Source organism: Pomacea canaliculata, linkage group LG7, assembly GCF_003073045.1.
Source record: "Pomacea canaliculata isolate SZHN2017 linkage group LG7, ASM307304v1, whole genome shotgun sequence".
Classification (NCBI taxonomy): domain Eukaryota; kingdom Metazoa; phylum Mollusca; class Gastropoda; order Architaenioglossa; family Ampullariidae; genus Pomacea; species Pomacea canaliculata.
Genome location: NC_037596.1, coordinates 1,773,523 through 1,789,955, shown reverse-complemented (window position 1 = coordinate 1,789,955; position 16,433 = coordinate 1,773,523). Strand labels below are relative to the sequence as shown.

The window sequence follows — 16,433 nt, the reverse complement described above, 5'->3', positions numbered from 1 at the left end:
TAATTCACACCTTGTATGAAAAATAGTCTGTTTTGTTGTATTTTTAAAAGAACACACATAACTAACTGAAATTCACATTAACAATATCGAAGCTAACGATGCAGTTTTAAACAGAAATCGAATGATCGACTCTAGAACATTCTCATTTTTTTTTCAAATTTACTAATGGTATCTCTGAATCCCAGCCTTATATGATGTGAAACGACATCGTCCAAGTCATGACCAGCTACGTATTCGTCGCATTTAGAGACCAAAATTCGTATTTGAGTCCTACAGAGGTAGATTGTGGCAACCTGTACATAAAAAAAATTATATTAGCCGTTAGCCCTAATTCTGACTACAGGAATGTAGATAGACAAAGCGAGAGTTGCTGTGTAATTAATGTGTATTTTATATGATTTGTATTGCAAAAATTGTGAGTTCTATGCGAATCTTACTTTATTCACTATTTGCCTTCTTCTTAATCGTTGTAAAAAAAATGTTTGTGTTTTTGTTGCAGATTGAGCTATTCTGACACGTTCCTGTTACAGGATTAATATCACTTAAATCTCTTGAGGAGAAATATCTACTCGAATAAATTTAAATGACAAAATTCTGTGTGTTTCAATAACTAAGAAACTACTACTACTACTAAAAATAATAATAACATTATTTATTTAGTACGTAAGCTGACAACACTTCTATTGCAACACACCCATGTGACTAAATATTTCACGCTTTTTTAATGATTTTCAAGATTTTCTTAAGTTGCACAAATGATACTTTCTTCGTTGAACATAGTAAGATTTCTTGATATGCTGGGTGTTTGTTTTTGTTGTGTAAGCACTGTATTTTAAATGGCTGTTGAACCGCATGAACTTTGTTCCTTTTGCAGGCTGATATGTGCGTGGAAGAAGTGGCCATACACGGTCACCATAGAAGTCTGGATCACAAACAAGTTCAATAATCCAAACAAATTTCATTCAACCTATTTAAACTACATTTTCATTCTTTTTAGTTTTACTCCTTGTTTCTTGGTCTCTCAATAGCCTGCATAATACTTATTTGACGAGGCCATTCAGCTTCGAACATTGCTTTTAATCTCTAGTCGTGTTCTGTTAAGAGCTTATCTGTGTCTCGATGACTATGATACGCATGTCTTCGGTACCCTTGTAAACAATAACATCATATATTCACGGCCTGCATTATCATAGCAAGACCAAGTCTCTTCACATGTTCCCCTTCAACCTTTGGTACAGTCAAAGGAATAATGACCAATTGTAATACTGATGTCACAATAGTCACGTGAATAGATGATAAAGAAGCTCTGAGCTGAGTCTCTCGAAATGGGATGTTCAGATTTCTCAGTGTTTCTATCCTGGGAATTCTTATTTCCATGATACATAATCTGTTCTGACATTGCAGCCTCCGTGTCCACGACGACACAGGAACGTTCACGTTATAAAAACATTGACATTGTGGTTGTGTGTGTTGATGTTTCATTGTTTTACGTGATTTACGTGTTTTGCGAGTCCTGTAAGAGCTGGGAACAACTGCACAATCCTTGTTTTCACTATCGAGAGCTTCATAAAAGGAAGCCTTCAGTTGACATTTTAGTGGCGGCTTTATTATGACTGAGGGGAAAAAGTTTGTTGGTGAAGGGGAAGACGATGGGTGTATGGTCAGAGGCAGTTAAGAGAGTGCAACATGATAAAAACATGTAACAGTGTTGTTAGCAGCTAACAGACTCTTGCAAACCAGTATTTGTAATAACGAAGTAACTTTTTTTTACTATATCTAGCATTAGTCTTTAGTTTTTTTTTATAGGTTTTTCATCTGTACACTGTGGCTTTTAAAAAAAAAAATAAAACAGAAGGAAAGAAATTCTCAAAGGGGTAAAAAGTGCTATTGGTTAAATAGACTGCAATGTGTACTTACTGGTCGATCTATGACATATATAATACATATTCATCGGGGTGGCGCAAATGGACAAATTGTGTTAGTCAAATAGAATTGTCCGTTAATTAAAACAACATTCTTAGGTTGCATTCACATTTTCTTGCATCTATCTACTTTCTAGCTTTCCTGTTCACAAGGGTTAACTTTAAAGACTGTATTTTTTATGTATTTGGTCTCGGGTGTGTCGTCATTCTAAGGTATTTAGCATATTCAGTGTTTCGCCAGACTCTTTTTCGCCAGTTTTCTTTTTGTAGCAGGGAAGGGAAGCAGGGTGCTTTGCGACTTACAGTGTGACAGCTAAACATTTCCACTTTTTGTGTGCTGACTTCAGATTTCCCTGAAAACTGATAAAATGAAATAAATTAGACTTTAGAAATGGTATTTATAGTAAACATCAAATGCAACATTGGAATTCGCTGTAGTTTGTGTGTTCGACTACCTCTTTATGTTTCTCTGTGCGTGTGTGTCGGCGCGCGGGTTGCGCGCGGGGGTTGGCTTTTGTCTGTTGGTCTTCAGGTTCCTGTCCTGGTTTGTACTTTCTTTTGGTGGATATATTAAAGTTAGACATGAGATTGAAACAACAGAACGAGAAAAATATTGGAAAGCGGAGTGGGTGTTATCGATGAGTTGACATGTTCATTCCATCTTGTCGAGAATATCGCTAGGTGTCAACAAGAATCAAGATACCTCTCGCGCTTATAAGGTAATAAAGTGAATGGAGCGTGGGTGGACAGATTTTGGAAGAGAAATATTGTATGTTACTCTGAAAATCGAACGTCAAACAGACAATTAGGAGCGATGAAGACATAGAGAAACGCAATACTCACTGGAAGGTTTTTGATTAATGCTTGTGTTGATGGTGTCTTTGACAGATATGGCTGGTATCAAGGGTCAAAATAAAGACAATTTATAATTGCATTTGCCGATATTCAAGGTAAACTAAGTCATGCGAAATTCTGGCAGATGGTAGGCTTCCGGGCTATCTTAAATAAAACAACAACAACAGCAACACAAACAACAGCACACACCAAAAACACAAACAACAACACAACAGCAACAAGCAAAGTAAACACAACAACATAACGCCAAGGAAACGCTTGGGGGTCTACTCTTAACGAATATTATGAAACATTATAATCGGGTCTTCGTGTTATTCTTCAATATTTAACGACATGTTTGTGAGGGAATTATTTCTTTCTGAAAAGGAACTGAGATATTATAAGACTTAGTTGTCTTATGTTTGACAAATGAGTTTTCTTACTTTGGATTCCAAGGTTCTTAAAAATAAATCGTCTTTTAATGTCAAAGTTTTAAAGTGTTCTTTAGTTAAGGGATTAAGAATTAACTTGAACTTGTGATGCCCTGGGGTGCTGGCTATAGGCGGGGACTAGGGTCTGTGGGCTGTGTGTTTGGGAGTGGGTGTGTGCACAGGAGAGGGAGAGAGTGCAGGTTGCTTTGCTTGGACTGGGTTAAACTGCCTGACTTTCTGGGCTTCCTTGGCTGACACGAATTAAGGTTCTCTCCTGTTTTATTTTCTTTGATGATACAGTCACTGACTGAACTGTCGAAGAAAATCTCAGGCTTCAAAACATGGTGGCGGAGGCACCAGGGCACGGATGGTGGTAGCCGGCGAGGTGTCCAACACCAACACTGGTGTAGGTTTCTGTAGTCCACGAAAAAGGTGGCGAGGCAGTTTACATGTTTGTCCGTACTCGTAACAGTTTTTATCTTCCAGTCAATCGGGCTGCAGTCCACAATATGACGCATGCTGTTAGGTGTGTGGGATCGACTGGGTATTCATTAACTTTGTAGAGCGAAGCTGGGAGGCGGGCGGTGAGAGTGGACTAAATGGAGCCTCGGCCATGATCGGGGTACTGGTTCTCCGGACAGTCGTTCGCTAGAGCGAGCATCACGATTTTGGGGGCTTGGCCGGGGTAGGGTGATCTCCAATTTGGATGAACATGAGCAACAACAACAACAACAACAACAACAACAACCAACAACAACAACAAACAACAACAACAACAGCAACGAATTCTATGGTTTGTTAAATTTTCGCAGTCACTAAATTTAAAGTCACGTCATCTCTCGCCCAACACCTGCTTTACCATTAATCAGGGCACAAGGTACATCCATGCCAAGATATTATTAATAGTGACTACAACATCGTCTTATGAACCTAGTTAACACTCTCCCAACTCGCCTTATAACCTGAAAAAGTGGAAAGAAAATCCTGCTTATTTTTTTCAGCTCTAGGGTATTAGAGATTTTGGTGTCTAATTAAATGTGATGTGGACACCCTCTCGAGTCATGTCAGATGGCTGATGAAAATTGAAAGTGCGTCATGGCAAAGAAACAGAACGGGTCAAAAGGAAGTCTTGACCTTTGTGACACTGAGGAGGCCTGAGCTCTAAGGTAACGGCAGAATACAGGCAAATCACCCGTGATATTCAAAATGCCATAAAGGTAGCCAGAGAAACCTTAATCAAGGATAGATTACTCGAGGTCAACGAAACAGTTGCCTAGGGCGACAACTGTAATCCTCTGACCAACGGGGGACAGCAGAAAACGTCCACCATTGATAGTCGCCTACTCTCGAATGCCAAAGTCGCTTGAAAAATGTTTGGAATGGCTGTTCCCCACCCTACTAGTGAAACTGCACAGAAATGTGATTTTCTTAGCTTACAATTAATATTCTTTGATGAAAAGACTTTAAATCAAGTACATCCCAAAGTGCTTCGGACAAAGTGATTATTATTATTGTTATTGCTTTTTGTTATTGTTGTTATTGTTATCGGGTTTTTTTATTATAATCATTATCATCATCAAAATATATAAGAAAGTAATTGATGTGTTTCTATATAACTGAAGCATTCTAATTACACTGGTGATATTCAATCATAGCTAGTCTCATGCTTTTTATTCAATATATGCTGTAGTGCTGGCCCTCTGCATGTGTACAGTTTGTACTTGCTACAAACATGCCGCCCTTTTGCACCTAGTGAAAAGTTTCACTAGCAACATAAGTAACGACTGACATGTTTTTAGAGGCGATATTTCTACACGTTTAAATACACATACGATTTTCACTAACGTTATTGCACACCCTGCGTCGAATTGTCAAAAGTAAATTTAAAATTATAATTAAAAGAAAATAAGTGAGACTTCATAGACTAAATGAGAAAAGCAGAAAGCAAGGCAAAAATTCTTCATAAAACGGGATATAACAAAAATATTCATAGAATCGTACTATTCTCAATTAGGTTCGCCAGAATGGGCCAGCGACACCTTAGCAACAACCATGGAACTAAGGGTCACGGAAGGGTTAATCCCCAGACACTTCATCCCCTATACTTTTAATCCCTAAGCACTTAATCCTTTATAAATCAAGTGCAACCTATAATAGATTGTTGGATGCAGTTAGAGAGCTAATGCCTAATGCAGCTCCAGAGACTATAGTAACAGACTTTGAGAAAGCTGCGATGACCGCTTTTAGAGAGAAGTTTCAGTCCTGTAGAGTAACGGGCTGTTACTGTCACTTAAGTCAAGTGGTATTTACATTACGCAAAGTCTCTGAACTGGGGATGAGAACTTGACGATGACAAAGACCGACGAGTTACGTGGGAATGGTCAGCATGCCCTCCCCAGCACTTGCCTATGTACGTGAAAAGACATTGTTGATCCTTCGAATTGCTTGCAGAGCTCAATGCCACAATGATCCGCATGCGGAACTTCTATCCTACTACGTCAAGCATACATATATACTGTATATATTGTTAAAGAACATTAAATTTACTAGCTTATCTGAACTTTAATTAATGTTGTATAAGTTACAATGACGTTGAAGTTAAAAGCATGATTTTAATTTACATTTCAATTAAATTTTTCGCTGACTTCACAATTTTTATAGTTAAGGATTTAGTTTAGGGATTAGGTGTCTGGGGATTAAGTGTCTGGGGATTAAAAGTCTAGGGGGTTAAGTATCGGGGATTAAGTGTCTGGAGATTAAGTGACTGGGAACCAGCAATAGCATTTGACTTGTATGCGTCATCTTTAACTTATATTTAGTCTTACAATTATACGCTAACAATTAGTTTTTGTATTTACCATAAAATGCATACTGCGAGAACCCAGGGAGTGCATGTAATAGAGATGTGACAAATCTACTTTTTCCTGCTTAGTGCATTTTTTTTACTTCACATTCATGACGACAAGTATACTTTGCAAATATCTTGGTGCTTAGTAACTGATGAGATGAAAGCTTATTGCGACTTTTCTCAGTGTTTACATTTAAATTATAATTATTGGTAGTATGTATTTATTTGGACATACATTGATATGTCTTCTGTTCTTAGCGTGCAGAGACAACATGACTGACTGTCCCAGTCTCGCCAGTCGCTGTCGTGTTCATTTTGTACAAGAGTTTTGCTTGAAGACATGCTCCGGGTGTCGTAAACAAACAAGCAATCACACAAGTATTTAATAGAAATTTATTTCTGTCTCTATTGTTCTCTCCGGTGTATGTATCGCATGTTCTATCCTCTTGACGATCAACGATAGTTGGTGTTGTCCATTCAGACTTTAGACTAACGAGGGCGACTTCTATAATTCTTTCTGTTCCTGTCTTACTTTCAACCTAAGTGAATTCTAAACACCTCGCGACTTAATTAATAAACGCACGTCTACTCTTTGTTTCAACAAAACAAGTTAAGATTTCACCTCATTTTTTTCATTGACCGTTACAAAGATAACCATCATAATTATAAAAAATACATATACATTACCTTGTCTAGGCAAGGACTCACACGCATTCCCAGTCTTTTACACAGAAACGTTTCACAGCGTATTTCACGTGCCCGATATTTCGTGCAACTGGGGAGATTTCTGAGAAGATATTTCTGACTACAGCTCCGAATCTTCCGGTGGCTGTTAATGATCGGTTTTGAGTTTGAATTTTGTACACCAGTTAATTTATGCGACGTGTCTTAGACCTCCATCAGTAAAGTGATGATCTGTGCACCGTGTACTGCTGTAAGCGTGAGTACCACTTCTTTTATTTGATAGCAAAGATCTGTTCCGAAAGCTATTTAATAATATAGACCTGTATTAGTGATTTCATTTGTTTACATCCTGATTAGTATATATTAGTATATCTAAGTTTACAAGCTGCAGCTATAGTTATCAAGCGAGAGTAAGTGTGTAAGTATAAAGCAGTATCCAGACACTACAGAAGTAGTTCTACCCATGTGACAGTAATTATAAGTCAGTAGCCAAGATTCCTTAGAATAAAGTAACACAAGGGAATGTTAGTGGGTCTACACACCGCTTTGTCGTTGTTGTTCCCCACTTTCCCTCGGGGCAATGTTTCCCCTCGCTTTATAACTACAACCACAGACTCAACCTCCTGTAAGTCGATAAATTTAGTGATAGATGTGTAATGTTGTTGACCTGACCTGACCTGTGTAATGTTGCAAATGTAAACATGAAGAAAACGTTAATGATAGATATTGCACTCAAGAAATGTCTTTAGTACTTCTCAGATAAATATTATTTACGTGTTTTATGTTGTTCAAAAAAGCGATACCGAGACCTACCTCAAGAAAAGAGCACGAGTATAAGTGGTCGATCTACAGACTAAAAGACTTACAGAACCTGATACAGTTGCATGGTGTAGTCCACAGTAAGTAAGGAGTTTTTATAAAATGCTTGTATGAGCGACTGGTGTCGGAGAGGCTAAGGCACCTGCCAAGTGTTGCACCATACAGTGGAACCTCGGTTAGCGAACGCCTCGGATAGCGAATATTTCGGTTAACGAACAAAAATTTCGTTACAAATTTGTCTCGGATAGCGAACAAAATTTCGGATAACGAACAGTCACGTGAACTACACGTGACCGACCAGCATGTCATCATTCGCCGCTCGAGACCACAGTTACGATCAGTCGTTCCTTATCATGTGCGCATCCTTCTTATTTAGTGATTTTTGAGCTTTATTTTAATAAGATAACTCCTCAATATTTAATGGCTACCAAAAAAGATTAAGAGCAATTAATTGAGTAGTGAGGTAATGACAAGGAAGCGGCCAACAGTTGAATTGAAAAAGGAAATGATTTCAAGTATGAAGGCGGCATGCTCGCGTCGGATACCTGTGGTTCTCTTACTTTGATGTCGTATTACACGAAGAGTTTTACAAAAGGCAGAAGCAACAACACTGGACAAGTTTTTTTCCCTTTAACCTCAAAGCTACAGAAAAGTGAAGTCTCCCCCGATTTTACAATGTCACATGCTCATGGAGGGGGAATCCAACAGTAATTCCACCCCTTCTCCCCACACTTGCTTCCACCACGCCGTCAAAACGGAAAGTTTTCTGATATTTAAATGCTTTCGTTAATATTTTTATGTTTATTTAACTCCATTTATATTGCATTATAACTGTTCTCAGTAAAACAAATACCTATAGTCCTATATATATATATAGCCTGTAACTTTCAAATATTAGCGAGCCAACAGATTCTGGAAACCAATTAAATTTATTTCCTTTATTTCTTATGGAAAAAATTGTTTCGGATAACGAACATTTTGGATAACGAACAGCTTTCCAGAAGGGATTAAGTTCGTTAACCGAGGTTCCACTGTATAATAATTGTTGTGGTTGTAGCTATTGCTGTTTGAGTTGGTCATTATGGGTTTTCCTGTTGTTAGAGTCTAGGTGAGTGGTCATCGTTAATGTTTGTTTACTGTCATCACTTAGTTAATCATTCCTGTAATCTCTTTCTCACTATTACTATTTCTTTATTTGTTTCTGTTTATATTTACATTGATCTTACCCTAATGTATCTTCCACAATGACGAATGTTTTATTAGTCTCAATTTTTGGTCTCAACAGCCGAGAGAAGATGCTCTGTGCACACCACAGTCTGAGAGATGGATCATTCGACTGTCTGCTGCCTTGATTTTGACAAAAAAGTTTTTGTTTTCAAAACAGTCGTCGTCGTGACATCGTTTCCCCGAGTAGATGTGACATTTGTAATGTTTAAAAAAAATGACGTCTGCTGTTTGTTTGTATTTCAAGAACTGCACAAAATGTGGCTGAAAACTATTTTTTACAAAGCGAAAATATCGCAGACTGAACTCTAAGAACTAAAACAATTTAAAGCGAAAAACACTTCACTTTATTTTTCTTTCGCTTGAAACATGCTGAAAGCTGTTTGGTGTAATAATGAGAGAAGTGAACTGTACTGTATAACGTCTATGGTCAGTACAACTGCACACTAAAGTGACTTCTATGGTCTATGTAGCAAAGATATTGCAAGGGAGTAATGTCCCTTTGGGTGTGTTTTAGACAGTGTTCGAACATACACACAGACCGCAACAAACATATAATATGTGCACACATATTTATTATTCATACATTTCATGAACACAGAAAGTGAGATAAATATTTGAGAACATCAGTTCCCAGGCGTTACAATTAGCTGGTCCACTTAAAAGGCCTTCACAAACTGTCAGAGATTTAAACAAGATTAAAAAAAAATAAGCACAAATTATTTGCATAGTGCAAGCATTAAATGACAACAAAAATGTGCAACGATGCATCATTTAGTTTGCACAGACATGCTATTTGCCATATGAGCAACAATTATGTCCGCGTACAAACACTTGTAAAACACTAATCTGGGATTAGTTCTCGTTAGTATGACTCACTCCACACTGTTCAAGGTAGTAATTGTTTGCGACGATAGGGCCGAGGTTTTATTTTAATGTCTGTGAGCGTCAGTTGTAACTTTCTACTCCATTTCAAGGGTAATAATTTTCTTGCAAAAATATTAATATTAAAATATTAATATTAATAACATAAACACTACACATATACTGATTTCATTTGTCAAGGGAAACTACTGAGTTCGCTTCCCTGTAAAGCTGATTGTTGTTTCCGTGTTTTACAGACTTCAGCGTTGTCTCCCGTAGTGCCTCGGTCGGCCCTGTACTGTGAGATGTTCGTTTGTGTATGATTGTAATACCTCTCTACAAATATTTTCATTCTCTAAACTATATATTGTACACACTTATCACACATTTACAAATCACAGAAGTATAATGACAAACAACTGCTTGCAATTTATTAATGCTTTACTTCCCTGACAAGATTTGTGTACAGGTCGTTCTGTCTCAGGTTAATATCTGCTAACGAGTCTCTCTCACAATCAAAGTATACACACACATAGTCTACACAGACAGTACACACAGACATAGTACACGTAGTAAACGCATATTACAAACAAACATAGTATACACAGACACAAGACGTAAACATATAATGTTTAAAGAACATGTACAGGTAGAGTATACCAGCAATACCTAAAGACAAACAAAGCTGAGGATGCTGACATTGTCCTAACAGGTATAACAGGGAACATGTAAAGACAACATTTACATCTTTCTTTAACAATCTTTACATTTATTTTTCACAATCATTATAATTATCTTTAACAATATTAAAAATATTTATCACAACGTTTACGAATAACTTTACAGTATACACAAATCTTTTGCAATTAAAAGAATTTTTAACCAGTCACGTGGGTCTCAGCAGCAGAGATATGAGACCCTTTGGACACCACAGACTGAATGTGACAAACCCTGAAAGTCCGCTGCCTGGATTTAGCGAGAATTTAATCAGCTTAGAAACTTCTATATAATAGTAATTCTTCCTGATTAGACATTAATCTTGTCAATAGCTGGGTGTTGTCCATGTGCAGAGTAAGATTTTGTGTTGGCTCTTACACCACATGGAATGGAGTGGCCCCGCCCTCTACACACACACACACCGACACACACACAAGCGCGTGTCACAGCGTACATTTCTGTTTGTTGTTGTTACGTGTATCATTTCTTCGTCTATTGTACAACTTGCTTTCCTAGTGCTCAGTTCTCTTCCCAGTCTGCTGTCCTGGTCTCTGTGGCAGAAAAAAGTTTTCTGGACACCACAGTCTAGAAGAAAATAATCACGTGTCGATTTTTGCGCTGTAATTTTTACAGAAATATTATTAGTTAGAAGCAACATGTCTCCTTCTGTTGACAATAATAGTGACAGATTAATAAAAGGACACTGGCTTTTGTTGTTGTTGTTGTTGTTGTTGTTGTTGTTGTTGTTGTCGTCGTCGTCGTCGTCGTCGTCAATGTTTTGGTTTTGGTTAACTAAAGAAGACTAGAGTTCATAGAATATCTTTAATAAAGAAAATAATTTCACAATTGTAGACTTTGAAGACTAGAACAATTCAAGTAGAAAGTTTTAGTCTGTGGTGTACATGGCTGGTTCAAGAAACTCAGTGCATTACCAACAATACAAGTGACTGTAACAAGAGAGGCCTCAGTACACAGAATTCAACATGTAACATGGCGGTTGGTGCCTGGTAAGGTCACTTCCTGTTTATGGATGTTAAATCTGCTCGAGCTTCATCTCCGTCTCTTCCGGTCTGTAGAGGCTGTTGTCAGTCTGTGTGTATGTATACGTGCTTGCGCTGTACGAGTGCTTATGTGTGCGCTCGCTCTACCTAACACTTTCTTTATGTCTATATATATATAAGTACTGAAGTGTTTGCAAATATTTGTTTGCGTTCGGGTAAAAGAGGAAGAAGAGAAGAGAAGGGGACGCTAGAGTAACGAAATAACAACATGTCAACAATATAAACAGTTATGAATTAAATCATGTTACAAGCTCTGTTCACTTCTGTCTTTACTTGCAGTCAGCTGTCACTAGCTTTAGTCAACTTTTTAATCTTAGTGGTGTGGCTGTGTGTGTCTGTCCGACATCCATCTCTTTGTTTCCAGAACACAAAAACACCTGCCTGACCGCATGTTCAAACGTACCTATATAGAGATGTACACTGCATGCATTCCTACAGACAGCTAATAAGAAAGATAAAAAGTATTTTGTAGATAATGATAATTTGCACTGCCTAGCTGTATGATTTTACGACTTCCCTAAAAGTATAATAAAACGACTGTTATATAATTCTATGGCAAATATAGGGTGACCTCTTTAATTTAAGTCTTTTTCTTGCTTAGGAACATGTAAGCAGAAGGAATATTTGTAAACTTTCAGGGGAATTTAAATGGAGTAGAAAGGGTTTCACCACCTAACCAAAATAACTCCCTGGGGCAATTTGATACCAGTCCACAAACACTTATCTAAGTAAATTTGTATTGCCCGTGTAATCAAATAAAAATAGGTTTCATGTTGAAAATATCATTGTTGTGTCACTCTCTGTGTGTGCGTGTATGCGTGCCAGTGACTAAAATATATTTTTTTTATATAACTTGATCACTTAGCACATATTTATAAAACGGAATTCATAGATTGTTTCCCTTTCTTTAAGCTACCTATACACGTGCATACACCATTCTATATCATCCACAACCACTTACCTCTTAGTGATGTGATGGCTTGCGCGCCTTCTCGATCCACAGAGCTATGTCGGCAGGAGCCTTGTGCACTACGGTCTTCTCCGCCATCTTCTTTATGACTCTCAGTGACATTTCTCTGAACTTGTGCCTCTCCGATTCGATTCACCTACAAATCTCTTCATCCTCATCGTCATCTGCGGGGGCTCGTGAAGCGTTGTGTTGTGTGTAATACGTCATGCGTATGTAAGGTAAGTGTACGGTCGTCTATTACCGAGTGGCTAGATTTCGATGCAGAGGGCAGATTCGAAGCTGACTGGTTAGAAAAGAAAAGGGAATGCCACGCAGTCTACTAATTTACCATAAAGTTCACAAACATTATAATCTGAAAAGTATGTTTTACTTTATTTCTTTTACAATACTTTGCACAATATGTTGCAGTTAATAAAACTTATGTTTGTAGTATTTTTATTCCCATAACAAATACCTTGAGTTCTTTTTTTGTTCCTTTCCTTTTTTCATAGCTCATCCTTGTTTGTTGTCTTGAAGGTAAAGCTTCCCATCGTGAACTGTTACCTATCTGACGGCAAAGATTGTTCAATCAACACACTCGAACCAAACAATCTCACGTTCTTCCAGCAAACAACAAAACGATTGCCTGCGGCTGCACAATTCATGTTTATTTCGTAAATATATAAATTCGCGCAAAACACTTATAAATTCGAAATCTTGGAGATATTCGAGCTCTCTCAGCAGATGTTTTGGGGTCACACGTGCATGACCGTGTCGACTCAACGAATCACCGTCAGGTGGCGGTAGTGGTTCGGCCGCACTGCCGTCAGTGGGTAGGTGATAATCTAGCTTCCCGTTGCACGACATAGCGTCCATATGACGAAGATCCCAAAAACCACAGGTACCATCAGTAAACTTCACTGGGTTTCAGGTAAACATTAAAACCTCGGACTTTTTTTGTACTTGTGGCTACGTCTACTATAGTGGAGTAAACACTTGGGTTCCCTTGGAAGTGATATTTCGTAGACAGAGTGTCCTCCTCAAAGTTTTATCTTTCTTTTCCTACGTAATTCCTGCAATTGTGATAATTTATTTCTCTATTTAAAAGCACATTAATTTTTTCTTAAGCAAAAATCCATTCTTTACAGTCTCACATTTCTACTCAAAGTTTCCACTTCTATTTCACCTGCAGTTACATAATAACCCTTGTCCGTGACAACCTACAACATACTAGATCCATTCCATGGCTGTTAGTCTAGTGTTGATTGAAGTACTTGCTGCTTGGATTGGTTTTCCAAAAACATTGCTACAAATCTTTCTTACCCATCTTCAAACATTCTATACTCCTCTCTTTTATAAGGTCTCTCTATATATACACAAGTATAAATATATAGTTGTGTATTACAGACGCAGATTTCTGTGTCTGAGTGTTGATGAAAGTATATTTGACACCTGCCTTAATAGAGTAAACCCTTGTAAAAGAAGCGCTAAATGTTGGTGAAAGTTGCCATGAAAATGGGTTCTTCCGCTATTATTATTATATTATTATTATTATTATTATTATTATTATTATTATTATTATTATTATTATTATTATTATTAATTATTTTTTATTATTATTATTATTATTATTATTATTATTATTATTATTATTATTATTATTATTATTATTATTATTATTATTATTATTATTATTATTATTATTATTATTATTACAACAACAACAACAACAAAGGCTCCAAGAGAATGTTCGATAAAAAAACCTGTTAATAATTTCCTTTTTTTCCACTTTAACAGGCGCCAGTAAACTGAAATAGAGAGCACCTTAGCTGTGAGTATGTAACAAGATTTAAAGACCCTCCTACACGTACATGTGAAATACTTAACACTATATTAGTACTGTTAGAGTGTCATGAAATCAAACACCTTTTAGGTATTAGAAATATACTGACATTAATTATTAAGAGCTGCCTTCACCCACCCAAAGAACTACGGCATACTATTATAGTGTCTTTAATGGTAGAAATGGTGGCAAGCCTTTTGAAATGAAGCTTATTATAAACAGGCAACACTTTGCAGCATGTCCCTCCCTCTAAATAATTTGAACAATAACCCAACATAATTTAGGGTTAAAATAGCAAGTATTAATCATTTTAACTGAAACTATAAACACATAAAAAATAAGCAAACCATACACCTGAAAGGTATGAAAGACGTAAACAATAAACACAAAGAAAACTATGACAACACGTAGTCCTTTAATGAAAAAGACTAATACAGTGTCTACAAGAATAGCTATACAAAAAGAATTAAATAAAGGGATCTGAGAACCAGTACAGTTCACATCAGTGTGGACTTCGCAGGCGTCCTAGACACATGTAGCAAGAAAAAAAGGGCAGTAGCTAAAGTAGACTACAACGTAGCCAGAAAATAACAACAACTACAGTAAGCAACATCCCTTAAAGCTTCTTTTCAATTATTACACCTTCACAAATTCCTCAGATCACAGTTTCTCTACAGTGCAATATTTTCTTTAAGCGAGGCACGTTTCCTTCAAAAGTCAACAACTTTAAGAAAAAGTGAAGTTAGAAAAACATGGCTTGACCCTATGCAACAGTGGTTGGCTAGATGCACCTCAAGTGTAGTCCAGAGAAAGGAGGAAGATATATATAGAATCCTCTATCGGAAATATGGCTTCATTAGGCTATTAATGCTTTTAACGAGCACAAACGGTAAGCGCTTGCAACAAAGGAACAAAGGCGTGTTCGTCACTATTTATTCCTGATGCTCAGTGTCCACTCACAACATTCCATTTAATGCACATTTGGACTTTGGACTTTTATGTCTGACCGGTCTCCTTCCCCCAAAATCCTAGCAGACGACAATGCACTAGCTGCACCACTTGAGGATGTGGAAGAAACAAGGAAAGTGCGGCGATAACGAGTTGTGTCTCACACGAGCTGCGGGGCGACACGAATTAAGCGGTTTAACTACTCGGTCTCATGACATCGCCGTATTTAGTAAATATAATAGAATGGTCTGCGTTGATGGTAGTAAGGAAACAGACGAACACACGACATTATTTAGGAACAATTTATCCTCCCCATGTCAGTGCTAATCTGTGTATGCTACCTCTACACACATCTTCACAAAGTCCCACACCACACAAACAAACAAAAACACTCATGTTTGTATTTTATTACATTTTGTTTTGTTTATCAAATTCTAAATACACACAGAAGGTGTAGGGTGTCAGGATACGTGCCACAAAGTTTGTGCCACCTTCGCTATCTGTACTTTGTCCAATCTGTCTTTATTTGCCACGTGCTTGAAACGGAAGCTTTGTTCTTTTGTTATTGCCACGGTAAAGTCTGTTGGAGACATAGACCAGAGGGACATTATTTTGGTTTTTTCTCTTAACGCCTTTCTTACGTGCTTGTTGCTTACTTTGAAGATGCCATCCGTTAGCTGCGCCATCGTAAGACGATAAAGCGAGAAGGTGGACCGCGACGATAACAAGCAGACTAACATCAAGTATGGGCGTGACATGCAATAAGCGGATTATTTTCTCAGCCTCATGAGATCGTCTGCAGCAATGAAAGGATCAGTTGATGCTTATTATAGCAACCAAAGTTTTAAAGGGATCATAATTTATATTATATATATTATACTTGTCGATATCGTTGTAATAACTTGTTTGTTATCTATTGGAGTTTATTTTCCTTCCTTATTGTACTCTCTCTGACACACACACATCTCTACCACCACCATGTTCTTTTGTCCTTAAGCACTAAGAGTATGCTGCTTGGGAGTGTGAGTATGCGCTTTACAAATTGTGCATTTATTATTAACAAGATATTAAACAATACCTAATGTGGTGCGATGGTAAGATACTATTTTGTTGTTCAGCAATACTGTATTGTGCAGCGTTTCGATGATTTGAACAAACCTGACTTCGATGCTAAATTTTTGCATCACCTGCCATGGCTTCTCGTGCCAGACTCTGTCAAATGCCTTTTTAAAGTCAATGAAGTTGTGGCTGCAGTTCCGCTGATGCTGAAGATGCTTGTTAATTAGAAT

General features: G+C 37.4%; 1 protein-coding gene across 9 annotated transcripts in view; it reads left to right on the top strand.

The window, feature by feature from the left end:
* LOC112569471 (A disintegrin and metalloproteinase with thrombospondin motifs adt-1-like) overlaps window positions 1–16,433 on the top strand; it is a 595,732-nt gene that overhangs the window by 148,787 nt on the left and 430,512 nt on the right. The window lies entirely within an intron of this gene.